Raw genomic sequence first — 8,267 nt, 5'->3', positions numbered from 1 at the left:
TCTCAGATGTCTTTCTAATCTTGCAGTGGAATTTTTCCAGTGTTCATTCTCCCAAAAAAGGTCTGATTAAAGTCCACAGTAAGACCGGTCTGATTAAAGTCCACAGTAAGACCGGTGTGGTACAGATTTAAAGACAACAGCCCCCTCCCTCCCAAAAAAAAAATCCACACAAAAAAACCTAACTAGTAATCACACAATCACACACACACACACACACACACACACACACACACACACACACACAGGGCTCCAGATAAACCCTGTTACAGCCAGCGTAAGAAAGACTTATGAGGACAGAGCCAAAACAAACCAGACTCTCAGGTCCTGGTAGAAAACCGCTCCTGTGTGGAAGGAAATAGAGAGGGCACCGAATATCTGATTCCTTTGTGACTCCGGCTGTTTGATGGAAAGTAATTTCAAAGGAATCGCTCTTCAGAACAAACCCTCAATTACAGCCCTAATTAATGAATGAATGACCAGCCTTCCGCTTCCAGGATGCCTTTCATCCCAGCACACCTCAAAACCAAACAAGCCAGCCTGTGCTGGGATGTCCCTGGGCTCCGGGGAGAAATGTACAGCTTTGTTATTGGCCCAGCAGCCCCAGCTCTGTTTTTGGTCGAGTCCTCAGACCACTGGCTTATAGGTGGCCTCTGGTAGGGACAATGGAAACAGGAAACCTGCCACCGTGATCTGACATGCTCAATGCATCTTAACTTTCTGGTAAGGGAAAGGTTGCGAATGAATATAATATAGTTTGGGGCAAGGGCTGTGTGCTGGTTACTGGTGACTTGGCTGAAAGAGAGCTTAGTAATAAAATGTCGGGTCTATGGAGATGGTTCAGTGTGGGGGAAGGCCCTTGCTGTGCTCGCAGGAGGACCAGAGATCAAATCCCCCAGAACCTAGGTGAAAGCCCAGGCGTGGTGCTGCCGTTGTAAGCTTTACCGTTGCTGGAGTGGGTGCAGAGACAGGAGGATCCCTGGGTTTTGGGAGCCACCCGTGCAGCTGCAGGCTCAGTGGGAGGCTCTGTCCCAATGGAATAAAGTGGAAAGTGACAGAGTAGGGCACACATATATACACAATGTCCAGTTGTAATATATTCGGTTACCAGAAGAGAATTTGGTGTGACTATTCAATGCCATGAATTGCACAGATAAGGGGAAACGAGGCCAGAAGGGGATGTGGGGAGGATGAACTGTGAGCTAGGGAAGCCATATCAGCAGTGAAGAGGTCCTGTACGGCTCTTCGTCCATAAAGGCAATGGGCCTTCTCTGCTTCCTAGACCAGATGTTGTTTAATCCTTATAACAACTACTGTGTGTGTGTGTGTGTGTGTGTGTGTTATTGAGAATGGAACCCATAACCAAGGGTAGACAAACACTTTACCTCTGACCTCTACCCCACGTCCAATGTCCAGTTGTAATATATTACGAAAAGAAACTCAGCTGTGTATAGAGGATTTGCATGTACAGCGTAATTGAGCTTTCCTTGGAAAGATGAGTTCAAGGGTTACTGCCTTCAATAACCATTTTCTGAGTTCTCTGGAATGAATTTGATGCCCTGATGGGAGGAACTGGCCTCATCAGGATCTAAGGTCTTCCGGTAGATCGGGCCACTTGGAATCTCTGCTCTGTTGCGAAAAGTGAAACAAGAACAGGGTCCGACTGCTTCCCGTGCTTGATGAGGTTCATTCTTATTCTTCCCATACTTGTAGCATCTCATGTAGCTGACCCTAAACTTTCCGTGTAGCCAAGAAGGGCCTTGCACTTCTGATTCTTCTGTTTCCGCCTCTTGAGTGCTGGGGTTGTAGGCGTGTGCCCTGATGTTCTCTTTGTGTGGTGTTGGGAATCAGTCTTGGGGCTTCCGACACAGCAGGCAAATACTCTGCCAGCCAAGCCAGCTCCCAGTCCTCTCACTACCGACTGCACAGCACTACACATTTGATACATGCCTCTGAGACTGTGGCCCTCTGGGAAGTTAGGTTCACCCTTCTCACCAAAGTGTGGTAGAAGCATTGGGACGCTGAAGAGTTTTCGTAGATGGCATTGTTTCATGGACTCAGTATTGACGTCTTCTAGAGTTAAAGTTTCGCTCGGGCCCTTCCGTGCCTTGTTCTTTTATCCCATGTGAACAGCCTAGGCCGCAGAACTCAAGTAGGAAAGGCCAAGCCAATTACAGCCCATTCCGATTATAACTAAAAACCACTGAAACACAGCAACGCTGCTCCTTCTGCCCCTGCATCAAAACTGATCAAAGAATGTCCCCTGGGCTTTCCTATAAGCTGTGGCTGTGGCTGGTGAAGGCTCTATGGTTCTTAAAAGGGGAGCTTGGGACCACCTGTGTCTCCAATGAGGAAAAAAAAAAAAAAAGAAGAAGAACAAAGGCAGTGCTTTGCCTCAATGACCCCTCCAAAATTCACACCGGAATTTAATCTGTACTGTAAAGCATGGAGAGGTGGGAACAGGTGAGGCTTTTAAGAGACGGTTAGCTATCGACAGCTCTGACCCTGTATTAATGGGTTGGTTGGTTGGCAGGTTGAGAGTGAATCTGTTGTAAAATGCAGTCTGCCTCCATCTCTGGTATGGGCTCTCCTCATGATAACCTGTCCTGCAGCAGGACTCTGCAGAGAGTTCCCCACAAGGCAAGAAGACCCTCACCAATGTGACCCCTCAACCTTAAACCTCACAGACTCTAGAACTGCAAGAAAGTAACCTCTCAGCTATTCTTCTATACCAATAGAAGGAAAAAAAAAAGACTAAGAGAGATAGAGGCATTTAGACTAGCGGAAGTGGTCTTGTTTGAACCTGAAATGTCCCTCCAAGGTTCGAGGTTTGAATATTCCCTACTGGTAGTGCTGTTATGGAGGGCTGGGGGGGGGCCTTTAGCTAGGAGGGAATTGCTGGTGGAAGGAGGTTGCTGTAAGAAGGCATTTAAAAGCTACCTTCTCACAGTAACTGCCCTGATTTTGGTCCTACTCTCTCCACTTCTTGATCTACCACCGAGTCTCTGCCATAAGCTCTTGACACTATTAATTCCACTCCATCTTTCCCACCAGGATGGGCTGAGACTGTCTGAAACCAGGAGCCAAAACAAACCTTTCCCTTCATTGGTTGCTTTTGTTAGGTACTTGGCCACATCGATACTGTGATCATTGACTCAGCAAGTGAGCCAGCTACAGAGATTGTATGGGAGTAAGTCATGTTCTGATGGACAAAGAGAGTTCTTGGTCTCTTGTTTGTGGTTCTTTGACTCAGGTTTGTGGTTGTCTCTGGGTTCTGTTGACATGGACCCAGCCTCTGAAAGCAGAAACAAAAAAAAAAAAAAAAAAGAAACCCCACAACCTCTTGCCTCCAGTGAGTACAAGGTCCAGGCTGCAACCCTAAATCCTTTCACAAGAATCTGCAAGGAAATGATCTGAACCACAGTCACGCCAGGCGTGTCTGAGATACCATTACTTACTAGCCCATATATTTGGCTCCTGTCTGATTTTACATCAGTATTTTTTTATTTTTTTATTTTTGGTATTGCGTAGCCAGAACAGGGTGGGAAACTTGATGGTGTAATTTGAGTGCCTGGGAGAAGTAGTTCCTTGTAGTTGACCACACACCAAGTTTCCTTGTACCTTCTATGGAGAATCTTTTGGATTTTAAAAGAAGCGATGCCTTTGGCTTTGGGTATATAAAAAAATGATGTGTGCTCGCTACAAAAATTCAATGAGCGTGTGAAAGCACAACATGAGAATTAGAAGCATTCTAATTTCACTACACAGAGGCCACCCTTGGCAAAACCCCATCGGCTGCTTTCAGGCACCCTCTAGCTGTATCATTTGGAAGAAATGGATGACTGAGATAACTTTGGAAAGATGAAGTATTATTTTTTTAAAAACCAACTAATTCAGGATGCACTTTCTCCTGCTTTTTCAGGGGATGTCCAGTACTCTGTCATTTTGTTCAGGGGACAAACCTGTACCTGCAAGGTGATTTCAAGATTTTCTGTGTCATTCCAGTTGCTCATGGCTGTAGTTAACCCTCTGCCTGACTTCGTCTTTCTGATGGACTGAGAATTAACCTTGAACAAAATTATTATGTTATGTTATGTATGTTATGAAAAGGAGCAGTGTTTTACTGGAGAGCTGGGTTGTGAGGGCATAGATGGGCTGCATGTGGGTCTCTCAGAAGCCAGCAGAGAGCTGCCATGATGTAGAACACAGTTTGTTTGTGCCCTTTAAAGACAACCAGTCCATCGATGAAACATTCCAGGACATCTTTCTCCTTTTTTTTTTTTTTTTTTTTAAACTAAGTATGACATTTCTGGACAGATGACAGTAGAACTCCAGGCAAAAATCCCTGTGCCATTCATTGTCTTGTTGTTGGAAGGGCTACATAGTAGAACAAAACAAAACAAAATGAAATAAAATAAAACAAAACATGTACAGAAGTAAACCTTAGTGACCACAGTGATGGGAGACTGGGTTGGACATGGTGCTTCTTGCACTAGGGCCAAATGAAACCGATTTCCTTCTTTTTCTGTTTGTTTAGGTGAAAGGAGACAACAGGAAGAAGTGAAGCATTCGGTGTGCTGTTTCAGACTCGGTGGGCAGAGTTTTCTGGAAGCTACTTCCGAATAGTTTAGGTGTACAGTAATGAGTAGACAAGGAAAAAAAAACCCAAACCAAAACCGAACCCACGAATGAGCAAAAGTGTTCTAAGATCATGAGGGAAGTTTTATGAAATGATAAGTATGAAATAACCATAGTGGGAACTTTGAAAAAAAATTTTTGATTTGTTTGTATGTATGTATGTAAGTGTATGATATATGCATGTGCTTCTGCACGCTTGCATGTTTGCACATGGGAAGACCGGAGGCTGACATCAGATACCTCCCCTGACCACTTTCCGCCTTATATTGAGGCAGAGTCTTCGGTTAACCCACAGATCCCTGAATCGGCGGGTTTACCTTAGGGACCTCTGGTCTTTACCTCCCCAGTGCTGGGATAACAGGCAGGCTCATCAGGTCCTCTTGTCACTTACATGGGTTCTGGGGATTGAACTCAGGCCCTCACGCTCGTGTGGCAGGGGCTTTATCCATCTAACCATCTCTCTGGTCTCCCCCCCCCCCTTATTTGTATCTTCAAAAGCAAGAAATGATTTGATACTTACTTATATTCGTAGGTTTTAGAGCGGTGGACAGGGCCTTCTTCGTAACCACTAGCAAGCAGCATCTGGGATTTTAAGAGGAGAAATAAGAAACTGGAAGAGACAGAGATAGCAGAATCTAGGAAGAGAACGTGAATCGTAGTGCAGTGAGATCACATGGGCAGAAAGCAGATCGGCAAGCATTAAGACCCAGGTGGGTGCTCTAGGCAATCTGGACTCTGCAGCACATGCCACATGGCAAACCTCTGTCAAGTTATCCCGCCACTTAACTGCTGAAATGCTTAAGGGCCAAGGTGCCATCTGACTCATCTTTAATCCCCCAATATTTCCGGCAAATGGCAGGGGTGTTTGCTGAGGCCGGTACTGGGAAGGCTCTAAAGCAGCGGTGAGATGCGCGTAGATGTCTTTGTGAGACAAGATGAGCAGAGAAGGGAGCCGGTTGTGGGCAGGAGGGGTTCAAAGGTACACGCTCTCTGATGGCCTGGTGGCAGAAGGCCGGAGGCTGAGACACTGTTAAGGAGGAGCAGACAGAACAGCGGGCAGCACAAATCCTGCCAAATCTTCCCACCTTTTGGATTAGTTTTAAAAGCGTGATCACATGTCCCTTATAGTTCTTGTAAGCTAGGAATACCTCAAAAGAGTGTTGTGTGCTTCCTGTTGTCCAGGGGGGTGGGGGTGGAGGGACAAAACACTTATGTTGCTTTTATGTGATCACTAATACGTCAGTTCTTGTGGCTCCTCATTCATTTGGGAGAAAAAATTTTTCCCAAGTGAAAAATTAATTCAGTGCTTTAACATTAAGCTGAGATTATTAAAGCTGGAATTCATTAGAATGGCTATATAGAAAGTTAGTAGAAACCTTAAAAATTGTATGTCATTTTTCTTCCCATGTTCTTATTCTCTTTCCTCCTCCCTCACCCTGAGGAGGAGATGGAGTATTCACTGACTTCTGATGTATGTATGTGTGTGTGTCTGTATATGTGTGTGTAGTATGTATATGCGTGTGAATGTATGTACGTATATATACATATATATGCATTTGAAATGGGATCTCACTGTGTAACCCCAGACTGTCCTTGAATGCAAGTCTTCCTTCCTTACCCTCCATGGGGCTGGGATCCCACTGTGGGCCACTATGCTTTTGACATTCTGAAGGAAAAAATGCGATAGAGAGGTTAGGAGCCACTGATGTAAAGCTTTTAGAGTTTTCTCTCTGGTGTTGTCCTTTCGTTACCAACTAAACACCGAGACGCCATGTTTTATAGGAACACACTACTGGAACACGTGTTCACATTTCATGCCCTTATTTTATAGGCAAATGAGCTCTAACAAAAGGACAGGAAGGACCATTGGCTAGACAAGTTCACAGGAGGGTGAGGGCGTTTGGTTTTAAGTCACAGTTGGATTCCTCATTCCCATTGCATTTCCCCCCTTCTAGCTGGGTGTTCCCCAACTATCTGACCTGTCATTTAAGGGTCTGGCCCTGGGGTCTCATCAGCAGTTTACCGCTTTATGCTTTCAGTTTAGAATCACCAGTTATCATGGAGACAGCAAATCAGTGTCATCAGCCACATAAAAAGGCACCCTTTCCTGGTTGTCGAGATCTTTTCACCTGATGGCAGCTTTGTCACCATCATCTGGGCCACATGTCGGTCATTCTATACATGGGCCTGTGCCAAAGAGGAGTGGCCTGGGCCTATCAGATGAGACTGAGCATTATACATCACTTGTTTTGTCATTTTCACCCCATTGAAGAGATCCCATGCCTTCCTTCTCCTTCCCAGATGAGACCAAATCTTTCGGAGAGGGCGGTAGCAGAAGTTTCAGCTGTGTTAAGTTCTCTGAGGGGAGTGCCAAGACGCCATGCCGTAAGCCCGGCTTTAGAAACGCCGAGTCCTTTTGAGCTCCTTTGACATAATGCCAGGCCCGCTGAGGTGGTTGGCGGTGACATAAGAACAGCAGAGGCCCACCAGTGGGTGGGGCGTGTTATCGCAAGACCCGAGGTGATTTCACTTCTCCTTTCTCTGCATCAGCACCTTAATCCAGCAAGTATGGCAGCTAAGCACATAAATCTCCCCCACAAAGGCTGCTGCCACTAATAATCCCCGGGCCAAGCAGCACGCTAGCTTCGGTCCTCCTCACTGGGTGTTGCTTTCTTTCTCTGTTGCCGCATAAGGAGATAGTCTGAAGATCCCTGGTGTTGGTTGGCCGAGGAATTACCTCACGCGATTGGCCCGAGATCTTGCTCTCATCGGCTTTTTACCTTTAGCCCAGAGGTTCTTGTTGTGACAGGGCCGGTGTGAGCTGCAGGGAGTTTCTGTTTGTCTGATCCCAGAATCCATCCCTCGTTGATAGTTTGGGGAGCTGAAAGGAAGTCATTTATTTGGCTGACTCAGTAAAACCTTGCTTACTGTTTTTCTCTTTTTAACATCCTTAAATTTTTATTTATTGTTATTTTTAATGTGTATGGCTATTTTGCCTGCATGTACCGTGCATATACAGTGTCCCAAGAGGCCAGAAACAGGAGTTGAATTCCCTGCGACTGGAATGTTAGTTGGTTGGTCTTGAGTCACCAAAACTTCACTTCTTAAAAGAAAAAAAAAAGGAAAAAAAGCTTCATTACTTTTTTTTCTCATTCACTCCTTCATTCATCCCACAAATGTTAACAGCAGACACCCACAGGTGGCCATTCCAGGTCTTCCAGCTCCGTGGCGTGTCCTGCTCTTCAGCCATCAGGGTCAGGGGAAGGCCTGTGCCTTGTGGACTGTGAACGAGAGCAGGAGTAAGCAGGTGGGGACAGAAAGAAGGGTGTTGGGTGACGGACCTGTGACCTCTGGCAGCAGAATGATTTAGTGAAACCTGCAGAGACGGTAGGGTGCGGTCGTAACGTCAACCACTTTCCTGCCGTGGCAGAGAAGGCAGTGGGATAAAATTCAACGTGTGGCTTCCGTGGCGCCACAGAGTGCCTGTTGATCTGTCTAGTCAGCAGCGTGCAACAAACACATTGGTTGTCTCAGCTGGGCTGTACGGTTTGATACATGTGTTAATCAGAACGCCGTTAGCGGGGAGTGTCCGGATATTCCACGAAAGCATGCTTTCGTTTGAGATTCTGGGC

The 8,267-nt window shown here is 45.9% G+C and overlaps 1 long non-coding RNA gene across 1 annotated transcript; it reads left to right on the top strand.

The window, feature by feature from the left end:
• Positions 1 to 3,940: 3,940 nt before the first annotated feature.
• LOC132655394 (uncharacterized) lies at positions 3,941 to 5,380 on the top strand. The gene is made up of 3 exons (XR_009593205.1): positions 3,941 to 3,972; positions 4,535 to 4,588; positions 5,168 to 5,380. It is a non-coding gene; the product is annotated as an uncharacterized LOC132655394 (long non-coding RNA).
• The last annotated feature ends 2,887 nt before the right edge of the window (positions 5,381 to 8,267 follow it).

Source organism: Meriones unguiculatus, chromosome 7, assembly GCF_030254825.1.
Source record: "Meriones unguiculatus strain TT.TT164.6M chromosome 7, Bangor_MerUng_6.1, whole genome shotgun sequence".
Lineage (NCBI taxonomy): Eukaryota > Metazoa > Chordata > Mammalia > Rodentia > Muridae > Meriones > Meriones unguiculatus.
This window is presented reverse-complemented; position numbering and strand designations above follow the sequence as displayed.